The sequence below is a fragment of the Protomyctophum parallelum genome (genome assembly GCF_964188405.1).
Source record: "Protomyctophum parallelum genome assembly, chromosome: 12".
Classification (NCBI taxonomy): domain Eukaryota; kingdom Metazoa; phylum Chordata; class Actinopteri; order Myctophiformes; family Myctophidae; genus Protomyctophum; species Protomyctophum parallelum.
The window spans coordinates 30,831,997-30,848,514 of record NC_139712.1 but is presented as its reverse complement, the minus strand read 5'-3'; the positions used below and the strand labels follow the sequence as shown (position 1 = coordinate 30,848,514).

At 45.0% G+C, this 16,518-nt stretch overlaps 1 protein-coding gene across 1 annotated transcript in view; it reads right to left on the bottom strand.

Moving 5' to 3' along the window:
• Window positions 1-13,306, bottom strand: part of apbb1ip (amyloid beta (A4) precursor protein-binding, family B, member 1 interacting protein) — a 40,763-nt gene extending 27,457 nt beyond the window's left edge. The window contains exon 1 of the mRNA XM_083778481.1: window positions 13,106-13,306. The gene's annotated coding sequence lies outside the window, so the exon portion shown is untranslated. The remainder of the gene's footprint in view (window positions 1-13,105) is intronic.
• Window positions 13,307-16,518: the final 3,212 nt, after the last annotated feature.

Here is a 16,518-nt window from a genome sequence, read left to right as displayed (position 1 = left end):
CACAAATAGGACAATTTCAGGGCCAGCAAGGCCGTCAGAGTTTTGATTCTACTGACTGCTTTATATAATGTAGTTACTTACAAATATGGATGATAATGTCCTTATAAATGTTTAAAAGTCTATTTACGTAGCCTAGTACATCCACACATTTCGGGCATGGAGTGCAGACAGACGCTATAGCCATGTCCTAAGACCAGACTCCACACCCTTATGCTGAGGAAGCACTATGGCTATTTCCTTCCGCTGCTGTAGATTATTAAAAGTGTCCTACACTTATTTGCGAGTGCTGCACAATGACTTAATTAGCATGGTTGCTGTAGACACTATTGTTCTAGGTCCGAGAACCTTTATGTCACCTAAAGTAAACCTGTTTATTATTAACAACCACACTTGCAATTTCCCAGAATTGCACCTTTACTTTCTAGTTTGCTATGATTGTGCCTTTTGAGTTGGCAACCATCAATCATGCTCTGATCCAATTCAAAGGCTATAGGTAGGCCGGTATATTGTTTTGTTTCCCCCCTCCTGGGAGAAGTAAAGCAACTGTGGTTCGGCAAGAGAGATGATTGAGTACGTATGCTAAAAAGGACACCTTCACCTAGGCTATGAAGGCACCTCTAAGGGCAGCCGAAAGAAAGTGGCACAAAACAAAGCTACCAGATGACCTTTCCCACTTTCACTCACTCCTCTCTGCCTTCGCCCACTCACTAACCACTGCTAAAACCTCTTTCTACCACACCAAAATCCAATCCTGTACTTCTAACCCAAGGAAGCTGTCAGGAACACCTCAGTATTAAGACCCGTATGCAGAATAATCCAGGAAACAATGACTTGCACTCAAGTACCTTTATTTTAACTCAGAAAACCCTCCCAGGGCATACATAACAGAAAGTCCCACTCTTGGGCACACAGTGTTATAATTGAGCAACCTAACCAATAACACAGAGTCCCTAATATACCTCCATGCTCATTAACAAAAGTCTCTTCAGCTTAGACGCACAGGTGGACACAGTCTCACAATCAGCCAGGGAAAGGGAGGCAACAGAGGGGCAAAGGTAGGGACGGCGGTCCAGGCGTGGTACGTCCTAGGACAGGACGTGACAGCACCCCCTCCTCAAAGGCCCGCTCCCCAGGGACCGAGAACGAACAGGGGGGGCAGAACCAGCCCGGAGACCAGAGTCCGGGACCCTCGTGGGGGGGGAGGGGGGGTAAAAGGCAGGGAACTTTGCCTGGCGCCGGTTAACCAGACCACGGGGCCCAGCAGACATGACCGGATGGCACCCCCGACAACGGCCGCATGACAGGAACCCCCCTGGCATCGACCACGGCGAAGGTGGGAGTCGTCCTGCCACCGACATGAGCCGGGAGCCCACCGGACAGAGGAAGGGGAGAGCAGAGGGGAAAGGCCGTGTCCAGCATCGGGGCCAGGGAGAAGGGAGGACGAGGGGGACCGGGGGGGGGGAATTGGGCGGCGGTGAGTCCTCGACGACTGGAAGCAGGCTGCCGAGTGCGGACCCCCCTCTGTCAAGACACGGAGGACGAGGCGAGGACCGCCACTCCCGAACGAAGACCCCAGCAGCCTGTCAGCATCTCGTCATCGCCGACCCCAGGGGGGGGGGGGGGGAGGAACACTAAACAGCAAGCAGCACAAACAACCACGCCAGCAACACACACTCGGGAACCCATCCAAAACACACACACCAGTCACAAATTCCGATGGGAAGGAACACACAGTATAGTGAGAGACTGCACCACAAGGCAAAACAAAAACTCAAAAAAGGACGAAATCATCTACAACTGGGCTAAACCCTCTCTCTCTTAGGGCAAGAAGCAAAAAAATGACCAATTTGGGCACAAAACAAACAAAGTTTATCCTTCATTCTCCTCTCTTTCTCACCGGGAGACAGCTTGAAGCTCCCCAGCTGCATCGGTTCACTGGGCGCAGACGATTCAGCCGCTGACGTCATCAGAGCATCTCGGGGGTCTTCGGTAACACTCGGCGTCTCCCGGCGTCATTCAGCAGGCCACGGTGGACGATACCAGTCTCTCTCTCTCCCGCGTTCATGGATGCGATTGTCCACTTGGATAGCCAGCGATACCAAAGAGTCCAGGCCCTCTTGCAACTCCCGAGACACCAGCTCGTCCTTTACAGCATCAGAGAGTCCCGAAAGAAATGTCGGAATCAATGCCGCCTCCGTCCAGGCGCTCTCTGCTGCTAACACACGGAACTCGATAGCGTAGTCAGCCACACTGTTGCGCCCTTGCTGTAGATTAAGCAGTCGTGTAGCCGCGTCTCTGCCACGAACTCGTAGGTCGAATATCCTCTTCATTTCCTCGACGAACAGATCATAATCACCGCACAGAGGTGACTGTCTCTCAATCAAGGCGTTAGCCCAGGCAAGGGCTTGGCCCGATAACAATGTGATCATGTAGGCTACCTTGGCACCATCCGTAGTGAAAGCAGATGGCTGTAGAAGAAAAACCAAGGAGCACTGCGTCAGAAACCCACGGCAATCCGCTCCCCCATTAAACCTCTCTGGGTGCGGGACGCGCGGCTCTGTGGGTGTTACGATGGGGGGGAGGCCCGTCGCGGCCTGTCCAACCTGGACCCCACGGGGAGGGGGGGGAGCGACGGTGAGGTTTTGAACAGCGGCGACAAGCTGAGCGAGGCGATCATTCATCTCACCCAGAATGTTCTCATGTTGGCCCAAAAGCTGTCCTTGTAGCGCCACCGCGCCTTGTAACTGAGTGAATTCCGCTGGGTCCATCTTATGGCTCAATTATACTGTCAGGAACACCTCAGTATTAAGACCCGTATGCAGAATAATCCAGGAAACAATGACTTGCACTCAAGTACCTTTATTTTAACTCAGAAAACCCTCCCAGGGCATACATAACAGAAAGTCCCACTCTTGGGCACACAGTGTTATAATTGAGCAACCTAACCAATAACACAGAGTCCCTAATATACCTCCATGCTCATTAACAAAAGTCTCTTCAGCTTAGACGCACAGGTGGACACAGTCTCACAATCAGCCAGGGAAAGGGAGGCAACAGAGGGGCAAAGGTAGGGACGGCGGTCCAGGCGTGGTACGTCCTAGGACAGGACGTGACAGAAGCTCTTCTCCACTTTCTCCTCCCTCCTTAAACCCCCTCCCCCCACTCAACCTTCATCCCTCACTGCTGATGTTTTTGTCAACTACTTCGAGAAGAAGGTTGATGATATCAGCAGCTCCTTTCCTCCCCTCCCACATAAAGCGGCATCTGACTCAACCAACACTAACCCCATCATACCATGCATGTCCTCCTTCTCTCCTCTTTCCCCAGACGAGGTTCTACAACTAGTAACATCCTCTAGACCTACCACTTGTCCTCTTGACCCTGTCCCGTCCCCAATCTTCCAGACCATCGCACCTGATCTGCTCCCCTTCATCACCTCCATCATCAACACCTCAGTAACCTCAGGCTGCGTCCCATCTGCCCTCAAGTCAGCCAGAGTAACACCACTCCTCAAGAAACCAACCCTTGACCCCTCAGATGTCAAGAACTACAGACCGGTATCACTCCTTTCATTTATTTCTAAAACCATTGAACGTGTTGTCTCCAACCAGCTCTCTCTCCATCTCTCACAGAACAATCTGCTGGATCCCAACCAGTCCGGATTCAAGAAGGCCCACTCCACAGAAACTGCCCTGCTGGCAGTCACAGAAGCACTGCATGCTGCCCAAGCTGCTTCCCACTCTGCAGTACTGATTCTCCTAGACCTATCGGCAGCATTTGACACAGTGAACCACCAGCTGCTCCTAGACACCCTAGCGGACCTAGGCATCGGTGGAACGGCACTAAATTGGTTCTCCTCCTACCTCACCGACCGGACCTACCAGGTTTCCTGGAAAGGTCTGTTATCATCCCCCCGAACCCTCCAAACTGGGGTCCCACAGGGATCTGTACTTGGTCCTCTCCTTTTCTCACTGTACACTAAATCCCTTGGCACTATCATCTCTGCTCACAATATATCCTACCACTGCTACGCCGATGACACGCAACTGTTTCTATCCTTCCCCCCCTCTGCCACTCAGGTAGAAGAGCGCATCACTGCATGCCTGGCTGACATCTCACAGTGGATGTCCTCCAATCACCTCAAGCTGAACCCAGACAAGACTGAGCTTCTCTTCTTCCCAGCTAAGTCCTGCCCTATGCGGGAGCTAACTATCTCCGTAGACAACGCCCTGGTAACGTCTGTCCAAACAGCCAGGAACCTCGGTGTTGTCCTGGACAGTCAGCTCTCGTTCAAAGCTCACATCACAGCTGTCACTCGATCCTGTAGGTTCACACTCTATAATATACGACGAATTAGACCGTTCCTCACCCAGGAATCAGCCCAGCTCCTAATCCAGACAACAGTCTTGTCAAAACTCGACTATTGTAACTCCCTCCTTACTGGCCTACCAGCATGTGCACTTAAGCCTCTCCAGCTGATCCAAAATGCCGCAGCTCGCTTGGTCTTCAACCAGCCAAAATTCTCACATGTCTCCCCCCTGCTCCGCTCCCTCCACTGGCTCCCGGTCGCTGCCCGCACAGAATACAAAACTCTGATGCTGGCATTCAAGGCAACCAAAGGTATGGCTCCCCCATATCTTGCAAGTATGATTGAACCCTACAAACCCTCCCGCGCACTCAGATCAGCCAACGCAGGGAAGCTGGAAGTACCCTCACTAAAAACGCCGGGACAACGCTCCACACGTCCCAAACTCTTCTCCCTTCTGGCTCCAAAACTGTGGAATGCACTTCCCATTGCAGTCAGAACTGCAGCATCACTCCCAATCTTCCGCCGTAGTCTGAAAACCCACCTTTTTAGACTCCATCATGGCCCATAGCACTTACCCTACCCCCTTAGATAGCATTTCTGTAGACTTAGATAGCATCTGATACAGACTTATAGCATGTTATGTAGACAGCACTATAATTGCATTGTATATAGTCATAGCACGCCATAGTACATATGTACTGTATAGCATAGTAGTATATATATAGCTTATATGTATAGTCTCATAATATAGATATTCCACTGTTACTTTCTTAGCTTACGCATGTTTTATGATAAATGCTTTTGTGATGTATTCCCATGCTTTTGTTCCTGATTATTGTAAATCGCTCTGGATTAAGAGCGTCTGCTAAATGCCTAAATTGTAAAATTGTAAATTGTAACTGCAGGTGCTCGGCACTGATGGCTCCTGCATGTGCATGATCATACACTGAACTGGTTTCAACTGGTTTCAACAGGTGAAAAGAGCCAGGGTACTGCTCAGCTGGACTGATTGTGATTAGCACCTAATTGCAGCAGGCCCTTTAAAAGGCAGTCACTTCAGAAAATGTTTGAGAGATGCGTTTTCCTGGTTTCCTGCTGGTCCCCTGCGCATTTAACCCGCAGTTCCATGTGATGCATATTTAAGTAAGTATCGATTTGCCATTTGTTAGTTATGGATTTGTCATTTGTTATTAGTTGCCTTCTCTTTGTTGTTGCATTTGAGAGTGTATGTATGTTTTGCACTCCGGCCGTCTGTTTCCAGCAAATCTCCAGCACCGTTAACCCTGCCCCAGATTTTCCAGAATGGCCTGTTATAGCGTCACCAGGAGGCCGACTTTTGAAAAACACATTTTTTGATATTACTCCTCCAGATTCTGTCCCAAAACCCTACTACGTGGCCAGTTAAGACTCACCCGTGGTTTCTGTGTGCGGTTAGGGTTTGGGGACGGGGTTATAGTATGTGGCTCCGTAGTGGGATTAATGGCCTGAGCCTGCCCTGCGTCAGACGAACCAAAAATGTCTTCAAGCATTAATCCATTTAATGCCAACCTCCTGGACATCTCTAAACAAACCTGGGGTGACGAGGCCTTCTCAGTGGCCGTCCCCTCCCTCTGGAACTCACTCCCAGCTCACACCAAAGCTGCCCCCACCCTCGGCATGTTTAAACCCACACTCAAAACTAACCTTTTCAGACTCTCATTCTCTACCTAATCATAATCCCCTTCACCTTTTACTAGTCGTTACCCAGAAAAGTGCTATATAAATTATACATATTATTGTTTGGGATCCCTTGTTTTCTCATTTTGCTTTGGCATATTACATTTTTATTTGCGTGTTATGACACCACCAGAGCACACCTCATCATCATCATCATCACGTACCACAAACACCTCTGCTTCATTTTTGGACCACATAAACTATTTGATCACACACTATGACACTGACTACAATGCACAAACAGAGCCCGCTGCAGATGCCAGTAGTCGTATTTTTCAGACACATAAAAGATATTAAGCTTGTCTCTCAACTCCCATCCAGAAAGACGGAAATCAGTTTATGAGAGAGATGTGTGTGCAAAGTTAATTTTATTGAAATAGCTAGGGCAAATTTTTTTTATTAAACAGATTGTATAAAAAACATAGCTAGGGCCAGCTGGTTCTGGGTAACGATGTAAAGTACCTAAGAACACTTACTCAAGCTGAGTACATGTACTTATATAGTTACTTTGTAAAGTAGGCTACCATGTCATGAAATATTACTTTACTGAAGTATTTTCACTTTGCAGCCTACTTCTACTGCACTACATCTCAGAGGCAAATATTGTACTTTGTACGCTATTTTGATTATTGTTCAGAAAATAGCCGATCTACGTTGGGAGCTTGTTCACCACCAGTGTAGAAATAATCTATTGTATAGATAATCACCCTTAAGCATAGTCCTATACAATAACTAATAGTCACTAGTACACAGTGGGTGGAAGCACTGTTTCACTTCCCTCTGGCCTCGTGGGGCTCATGCTGAAAATATTTACATCAGTTGTACTTGTATTACATAATACACCAGATATGGCAGATGGCATAGAACTAAACTACATATATACTTTTTTGTTGTCTTTTAAATTGTTTCTCCAACACTGGATAAGTGTGACTCAGTTCAATAGCTATACACTCGGGAGCATAAGTCTGCCTCCCTATAGCACTTGTCCTAGCCTTGACGGCCTTGCAGGCTTATGAAAAGGCATAGCATACATCCAGGCATTCATGTGCGTGTGTGACGTGCATGAACAAATGTGTTGGCACGGCTGTCAGATTGACCGTTACACCCCCGTAGCATAGGGTGACCTTGACCGTGACCCCCGTAGCATAGGGTGACCAGACGTCCCGGTTTGACCCCTGTAGCACGGTAGCATAGGGTGACCCCCGTAGCATAGGGTGACCAGACGTCCCGGTTTGGCCGGGATTGTCCCAATGTCAAGCTGTGTGTCCAGACAAATTACAATTTAGGCATTTAGCAGACGCTCTTAATCCAGAGCGACAAATGTCACAAACGGTAATATGTGCCAGTTTGTTGTCAGAATAGATGTTTGTTTATCATGTTCTGTGCATGTAAACACACTCGCCTAATTAGCCTGCAGTATATAATTCAATCAGTCTTCCACTTTTCAACCTATCTTCATATAATTGTCTTTAACTAATGATAAAAATACTCAAAAAAAGAAACTTCTAGACTTGGACTTGTATTGTCATGAGAACGATGGCTTCCATTTTCGCACTGCAACTTTTCAGGAATAGAAAGCCTGCTGTTAGATTCCCCATCGATGGTGCCACTGGTGGACGGGTTTCTGAACTGCCCTTCACAGCCCTCCCATGAGACACAGACTGAGTAGAACTAGAAACTAGAAAAAGTGCCCCTCGGGGCACAGTAGCCTGGTTAATAAACCAGACCGAATCAGCCGTTGGCAAAAATAAATTGCCTGCCGGCGGATTACGGTCTGGAGAGGCTCAAATGTACGCCCATTTCCTACACCAGAGAAATGGGGCGGCCAAACGGAACACGGTATGCAATATGGGCGGGCTTTGGTACAGTGACTTTCAATGCTTGAGACCTTTGACTGACAGTAGCTCTGACCAATTGCGTCAAAGAGAAAATGTTTCAACCCGCTCCCCTGGAAATGAAATCCAAGCTGAGCCTCCCCAGACTAATATCCTGCGGTCCGTGCGATATTAGTCTGGTTTATTAACCAGGCTAGGGGCACATGTCTCTACCAGGGCAGGTCAGGTTGTGGCCTTGTGTCTCCACCAGGCCGAAGGCATGGGGAGAGAGTATGTTTTGCACTCCGTCCGTGTGTGTCCATCCGTCTGTGTACACTATACAGCTAATCTCCGGCACCGTTTTTCACACACACACACACACACACACACACACACACACACACACACACACACACACACACACACACACACACACACACACACACACACACACACACACACACACCGTGGTGGTGCTATAATAGGCCAATGTGAAAAGGGTGCCATTTCTTCTCACGCCTTGGATGGCATGATGATTTGAGGCATTTTGTTCCAAAAATTTGTTTTGCAAAACTCCACCTGTTGGTAGCGCTATAACAGGCCAATGTGAAAGGGTGGGATATATTCCTCAGCCTAGTAGGAATGTCTGTGAAAGATTTCACGTAAATTGCATGCTGCGTTCATGATTTGAGGCTTTTTGTTCAAAACGGTCCAATCCTGCAAACTTTGAAAGCCAATGTTATAGGATGGAAAATGAAATCTCGGACAGATCCGTCTTGAACACATGACTATAGAGATAGTGTGTAACGATTTGCGGGATCTTTGGGCAGAATCTGGAATCGGTGTGTGTGTGTGTGTGTGTGTGTGTGTGTGTGTGTGTGTGTGTGTGTGTGTGTGTGTGTGTGTGTGTGCGTGAAAAACAGTGCCGGAGATTAGCTGTATAGTGTACACAGACGGATGGACACACACGGACGGAGTGCAAAACATACTCTCTCCCCATGCCTTCGGCCTGGTGGAGACAAAAAGGTAATGGATACATTGCGTTACAGTAGTAGCCTGCTTCACAATAATGAGCAAATAGTCGACTGTTTGAATAGCCTTTCGGGCTAAGTGCAAAACGAGGCAGATAAGATAAGCTCAGTCACAGGGTGGCAAAATAATGTTTATCAGCAGGGCAGTTGATTGTTTCGCAAGTTTGACACAGAATAGGCTATAGTGCAATTGGAATAGCTGGTGCTAAAGCAGTGGTTCCCAAACTTTTTAGCTCAAGACCCAAAAGAGAAATTAGATGTTTGCCTGGGACCCAAACTAGTGAACATGGCAGATCTAGAAGCTGAGCTCATATCGTGTGCTTTTATTTTTACTACTACATTTATTTTTGTATTCATGGTAATTATTATTTTTATTTTATTTATTTATTTATTTTTTAGGAAAAGTTGTGGTTGGTTTGTTTAGACCTTTCAAAATCTTTTGAAATAATGTATACCTGTAGGTAGCCCAATTGTTTTTTCTTTTCTTTTTTTTATGTACGAAACTTAATTGCGACCCATAAGAATTGGTCAGTGACACAAAGATAGGTCCTGATCCACTGTTTGGGAAACAGTGTGCTAGTGGACTAAAACGGTGGGCCTAATGAAATGGGACAACCAACCAAGAGCGGCTGGCTCTGTTGCATCATTCTATTATCAGTTCATCCACCTCGTCTAGTCTATGTGGTTCTCCATTCATTATGTTATCCGTTCATCCACCCCATAGTGTCTGTGGTTCTCCATTCATTATGTTATCTGTTCACCCACATAATTTCTCCAAAATAAAGAGGAAGGACATAATGATTGACGCAACATTCTAAAATCCTACACGGCTGAATGCTCACACACGACCCACTTCTGTGGCCAACAAGTGTCTCTCGCCTAAAACCACTGCGGACTGATTCTTTTGGGTCGATAACTTTTTTGACCATGATGCGAGCTAAAGCGAGTTTGTGCTTGAAATGTACTGTAATTCTGCAAACTGTTAATAAATATTTCAATCAATCAATTTCCCGTGCCGAACCTTGCGATGCAACATGTTGTGAGCTTGTAGATCAGCTATTTGATGCCTAACCGCTTCTTTTGGGCTTGTTTTCATAGACCTGGTTGCTTATTTCTTTCGCAAAATTCTATGAACGCTGTTCAGAAATGCATCTCATTTGGAACTTGAAGGACCAGCATGCGTGACTAAAGGTATTTCAAAGAGTGCTCCATTACTGCTGTGCGTTATGCTCTGAACCGGGTTCACTTTTCTGGGTCAATTAGACATGGTTGCCAAAAGGCCAAGTTGACGGGCCTCTCTCTGCAGGGGTGCTCCACAGGGGGATAACTTCATTTCCCATTGGACAGCAGTGTGTGTGGTGGTTCTCACTCAAATTCTTTGTGTCAAGGACCCCAAAATATAATATGTCCTATTTAACTGCAGAGTTGGGTAAAATAAATCCAAACGTTTACAATATTAAAAATAAATAAAATGGAGATTTATGTTAAAGTTATCAAAAATAGTGGATGTACAAGCTCGCAGCGTTGCACTAAGTGATGCCCTGTGAGCTTGTAGATCTGCTATTTTTGGATAGCCAACATGTTAATGGATAAAGTGGTTACAAATAAATGATTGTGATGCCATGTTCATTTCACTGGGGACCAGCCCCCCCCCCCCCCCCCCCAGTGAAAGTATGACACACCAGCGGATGTAACTGTTTTATTTTCAATCACTACTATTGTCTCATAGCGAATGCAATCACCTGGAAATGTTTAATTTGTAATTGTTGTCAACACTTGTTTCAAAGCCTGGTAGTCCTCCAAAAAAGAAAACAGGCCCGCTAATCTAATGCCAGTCCCATGCAATGGATTATGGAAATACTGTACAATGCCATAATTACAACAACCAAACATTTCTGGAAGGAAAATGTGTGCTGTGAAAAGTGCCTTTTCCATTGTTTTCGGAGCAAATCATGCTCCTAAGATGAAGTATGTGTTACAGTATAATAGGACATTTTAAGAGTGCACATGGAATTCATGACTGAGCCCCAAATGAAAACCAGACAAAAACCTAAGTGGCCATGTGCGGAACGTATACCTTTACCCACATCTTAAACAACTCAACAATTAGGGCTGGTGGCATAAAGGTTAAAGGAGTCTAACTAAATCAACTGTAGATTTGGTCGACTAAAATCTTGTTTTAGTCAACTAAGAAAACATTCCAGGTGACTAAAATATGACTAAAACTGAATTTTATTCAAATGACTATGACTAAAACTATATCAAAATGTGCTGTCAAACAGGGATGACAATTAATCCATACCTCTATGATGAAAACATGTTATGAGGCAGTTGTGTTGTGAAATGGAATGGGAGTTTGTGACAGTAACTGTGATGAAAACAGATGACACTGTCCAACTAATGTCAGCCCTTGAACATTCCAAGCATGTCAGAAGAATCTCCTTAACAGGCCAGTAGCAGTCACTTCTACGTTGTGGCTTAGCTCTGATTCATACCCTTCCTGATACGATTCTGCGAATTTCTGCCGAATTAGTTGTGGCTCCAAATCAATGTGACTTAAAAAAGAACACCATGCCACTGAATTGCGTGCTTGGAGATGTGCTTCAGTAATTGAGTCATTTATTTCCTCAAGTGGTTTTACGGCCATGTTATCAGAAAGGCTCTGCGAATCTGCGAAAATGGTCCTAACACGCCTGCACGGAGGACATGTCAGTGCATGCATGCATGTGTGCACGGTGCATTAAAAAGCTGTGTGTTGCCAGAACCTCAGAGAGAAACGAGCAACGAGGTCTATGAAAACAAGCCCAAAGGAAGCGACTATAGGCCATGAGCACTGTACCGTACTGTATTACATGGGCTATTTGAAAATGGCCAATCTACAAGCTCACATGTCACGATGTGACATTGTGGATCTGCTATTTTCAAAACCTCTTGAGGAAAAAAAAGAGACCTGGAATATTTCTGAAACATTTTAACTACACAAATGTATCCGGGGTCGGTCCCTGGCACAAACTCTTTTCACATGGGGGTTCGCTGACAAATGCATTACATTAATTTGGGGAGGGGTCCTTGACATTAAAATGTTTGAAAACCACTGGCCTAAACAACATTAGGAAGCTGGAAGCCCAAATAAGCAAGTACACTTAAAAAAAACTACCACTATATTTACAAGCAACATTGCATAAACAAAACAATCCCAAAGTCACTTATAACAAGTGGACATGGCTTTTGATTGAAGCATGTGATGCACGTAAAAGGCACATGGTAGAGTGAGACAATTTAGGATAACAAAAAAAGGTCTTGGTGACACTGGCAGACAGTCTTTATTTATTCACTCAGTGTTTGTTGACTATACTCAACCGGCTGATTCGGTCTGGCTTAGTTATTAGCCAGGCTAACTCTACCGTGCTGCAGCTAAAGTTGGACGAGGTTCAAAGACGTGTGTACTTTATTACTATGAGGAGTACTCTAAACCGTACCTTGACCGTCTCAAACAAGACCAACCCACATGAGATTCATGTGGTTTCTGAGTCACTCTCTGGTCTACTTTTAGACCCTGACCCGCCCAGTATGTCGCCAAGACAACGCAGCCTGGCCACATATTATTGAGTAACAACAACACCCTTTTATATCGAATTAGAGTGGAATGGCTACCGGCTAATGGGCCACTTTGTCACATGTTAATAATGACTTCTAAATACATAATTAGTGCAAATACTACTACTGAAACAAAAGCTTTGGTTTTCTGCCCTACTGTCAGTGTATTGTACTGTAATAGTATCTATTGTAATAGTAGTGTCCCTATATAGCTATCTGTCTGACCTGTCTGTCTTCAAATAAAGACAGACAGAAGACAGACAGTATGTGTCTTTTTTAAGTCCCCAAATACTGTAATGTTCAGAATTGAAATGAGATGAAAATACCAGGTTTCTTTTTATAATTATTATTATTCAATGCAGTATGGAACTTTAACTAAATGTGTCATGTCTTTTCAATTGAATGTACAGTACTGTATAGTTGAATCAAATAACTCTTATCTTGATCTTTGAGAGAACCATTTGTCAGCACAATCAACAACATCTAACATCAAACCAAAGAAAAAAAACTAAAAACATTAATACAAAAACATCAATCAAAGAAAATCAAACCCACCATAAGATTCTACGAGAGTACCGCCCTGCTGGTGTCAACCATCAACAGAATGCATAGACAACAGTAACAGAAACATGACTCACCTTTGACAAACCTTTTTAAATCCTTTTTGTCTCCCACCCGATCAGTTTCAAAACAACAATAATCCCAGAAAAAGAAAAATCTTTGTAACGACACCAAAAACACCCTGACATGCGTTATTATGCGATATCTGGGTCTTGATTTAGATTGCTGCATCTGATCTGGCTGCACTGCTACAGTGTGAACACAGTGACTGTTAACTTAGTTTCCTGCTCAATGCGGAAGTTCAGCCAGGCCTGGACCTGTCAGTGCATTCCAGCACAGAGCTCAACACAACTTTCACAACAGTCTTGTCTGGGCAGCACAGCCAGTGCTGCACATGCATGGAGCAACCAAAGCCTTTATCACTTTATCTGCCCCGCTTGTCTAACCTGGAACTTGCTCCTTTTCAACTGTAGAAGAGGACTTTCCGAGGTTCACTTGTCGTTTTGTGGGTTGTGACTGTGAGTGAGTCTGTGTGTGTTTAGTTTCTACTCCCTCCCTCGTGTTGTGACTGATTGACAGTGTGAGTTCTTGTTGTCCTAGTATAGTCTTGTCCATATCTTTTTCGCTTGTCTCTGTCTTTTCTCTTTCTGCGTACTGCGCCCCCGGGCCCAAAGGCGCAAGACTGACCGAACAATAGGGGGGGATATAGAGCGGCGCCGTCCCCCCCGTCCCCCCCACCACCCTAGGGGAGGGGGGGATGGGGGGGTCTAACCACAAAAACGTGGGGTTATGGTTAGGGTTTGGGGTCGGACTACAGAGCGGTTGTTCCAGTGACCCAATGTACATACAAAACTGCGTTTTGGCACAGTTCTTATTATTATTATTATGAATTACCTGGCTGTGATTCCTCCTCCTCCCATTTGTCTCAAAACGTAAAAGTTTAACCACATTATCAGCAGCGCCTCGAACAGATCAAAACTCACTGACCATCTGATCTGTAAGTTAGCCTATCCTATATAAAATGTACAACACCTGGGAAGTTTTCAGGAGAGGATGTTTTAACTTAACATAGTAGTTAGTGTAAAACCCATGCAACTCGAGAGGAAAGAAAACCTGCAGCGCCTTACCTGGTGTTGACAGTTGTGCTTTCATTAGCGGCGTCGATCTCCTCCTTGCCCCATAAATCCCAAAATGGTGTAATAATATAATTCCCAAAGTGGGGTCCGGGGACCCCCAGAGGTCATTGAGCGAGTTCCAGGGGGTACAACTACATGATAGTTTGTGGCATCTGGCATGTCATGTGGACGCTCTCAGTTTTTTAAATTAACATTGATTATCAATTGGAGTCCCACAGCTAGAAATGGCATTAAAATAGGGTCCGTCCGAGCTGTATAAATCTTCTCTTATGGGGGTCCTTCTCTTCTCTTCAAATGGGGGGGTCCGCGGGCTAATACGTGTCCATTTGGGGGTCCTTGACATGAAAAGGGCCAAACCATTTTGGGATTTAAACAGGGGTGGATCAAATATATGCTTCAAAATATATCGCGTTTATGAACGCAGGATTTCAGAAGTATTACTCCTAAGATAACTTTGGAGCCAGGGGGGATACAGGGGGGGACCCCCCAGCCAGGGGGGACCCCCTAACTCATTTGGGGGGGACCAATGTGACGCTGGCAGGGGATTCGTCCCCTCCGTCCCCTAGGTTATTGCGCCTCTGCCCGGGCCAGTGTAATAACTGAATGGGAGCTGCACTACAAAATCCAGAACCTATAAACTGCAACAGCTTCAAATGAGACACAGACACTGTGCATTCAAATAAAACTAAAACAAATGTCTGCGTTGCTGTGTGACTTTGAGTGACAATCAGTGGTGGAAAGTAACTAAGTATCTACTTAATACTGTACTTAAGTACAATTTTGAGCTATTTGTACTTTACTTTAGTATTTACAATTTACAATACTTTTACTTCTACTCCACTAGATCTCAGATCCAAATATTGTAATTTTTTTGAAAACTGTAGTTACTATAGTTGCTTTGTAGATATTTATTATTATTAAAAAACATACATTAACCACTTCAGCCTTACCTTTCGGCCATTTGAAAATAGCTGGATCTACAAGCTCACAATGTGTTGAATTGCGACAAATTGTGTCGCATCGCAAAACATTGTGAGCTTGTAGATCTGCTATTTTCAAACGATTTGTGTACAAATGGGACATTCTGCACAATGAGTACTTTTCATTTTGGTACTTTAAGTACATTTTGATGCCAATACTTTTGTACTTTTACTCAAGTAAAATTTTAATTCCGGACTTTTTAATTGTAAATAGATTATTTCTAGATTGCAGTATTGATACTTTTACTTAAATATTGTACTTTTTCCAGCACTGGAGATGATGATGATGATGATGAGATCACTGCAGTTGAAGTTTTCAAGCAGGGGGCAGTAAGTATGTGGCTTCAGTGACTAGGAAGGAACGTGTGGGGCTGAATCATCAAGAGGTATGTGGATATCTATGTTAATAATTCACCCTCGCTGAAAGTGATTTATGGCAGCTATGGGCCTTTCGGAGAGGGGAGGTAATGCAGCCAGCACGTAAGAGTGTACTGTACTGGCACTGGCTACTGTACTGGCACACCCGAAATCACCATATATACAGTTAATAATATGTGCGTGTGTTTGTGTGTGTGTTAGGTTGCGCACAGGTGGTGAAAAACAACCATGCTGTTTTTGTACTCGCACCCAGCCACCCACCCACATAGTCACTTGACACTTATATCTTCATATAATAGGTCCTCACTAATAATCATGATAAAATGGCACAATTCTTATCTACTCAGGCTGTGTCTCATAAGAGAGCTGTGGGCAGTTTAGCAACCCGTCCACCAGTGACATCATCATTAGGCACATTTCTTTTAAAGATATTTTTTTGCGGCTTACGCCTTTTTATTGTTTTTGTTTTTTTAAGGGACAGACAGTAGGCTGACAGGAAACGGGAGAGAGATGGGGGATGACATGCAGTAAAGGCCGTGTCGGGCTCGGGAGTCGAACCCGCGGCACACTGCGACTGGATTACCAGTCGGGTGCCCAGACGGTTTACAAGATTTTCTTTACAAAAATGTTTAGATTTGTATTATCGTGAGAACGATGGCTTCCATTTTCGCATTGCTACTACTACTCTAGTAGAAAGAAATGGTGCCATTTTATCATGATTATCAGTGAGGACCTATTATATGAAGATAGGTTGAAAAGTGGTTAAGTGGTCCTTTAAGGAAGTGGTTGCACCACTTACAAAGTGGAATGTCCGCACACGATATAGTTCTGCTCCCCGTCCTTTTTATTTCAACCTAAATGCAACAACGTTTCGCCCCTCCGGGTTTCTCAAGTTACTTGGGTATGGCCTTGAAATCCTTAAATAGGTGGAACATAACTGGGTGTCGTCAATCAATTAATAAGACAATAGGCTGTATGTGAAGATCCACTCCAGAA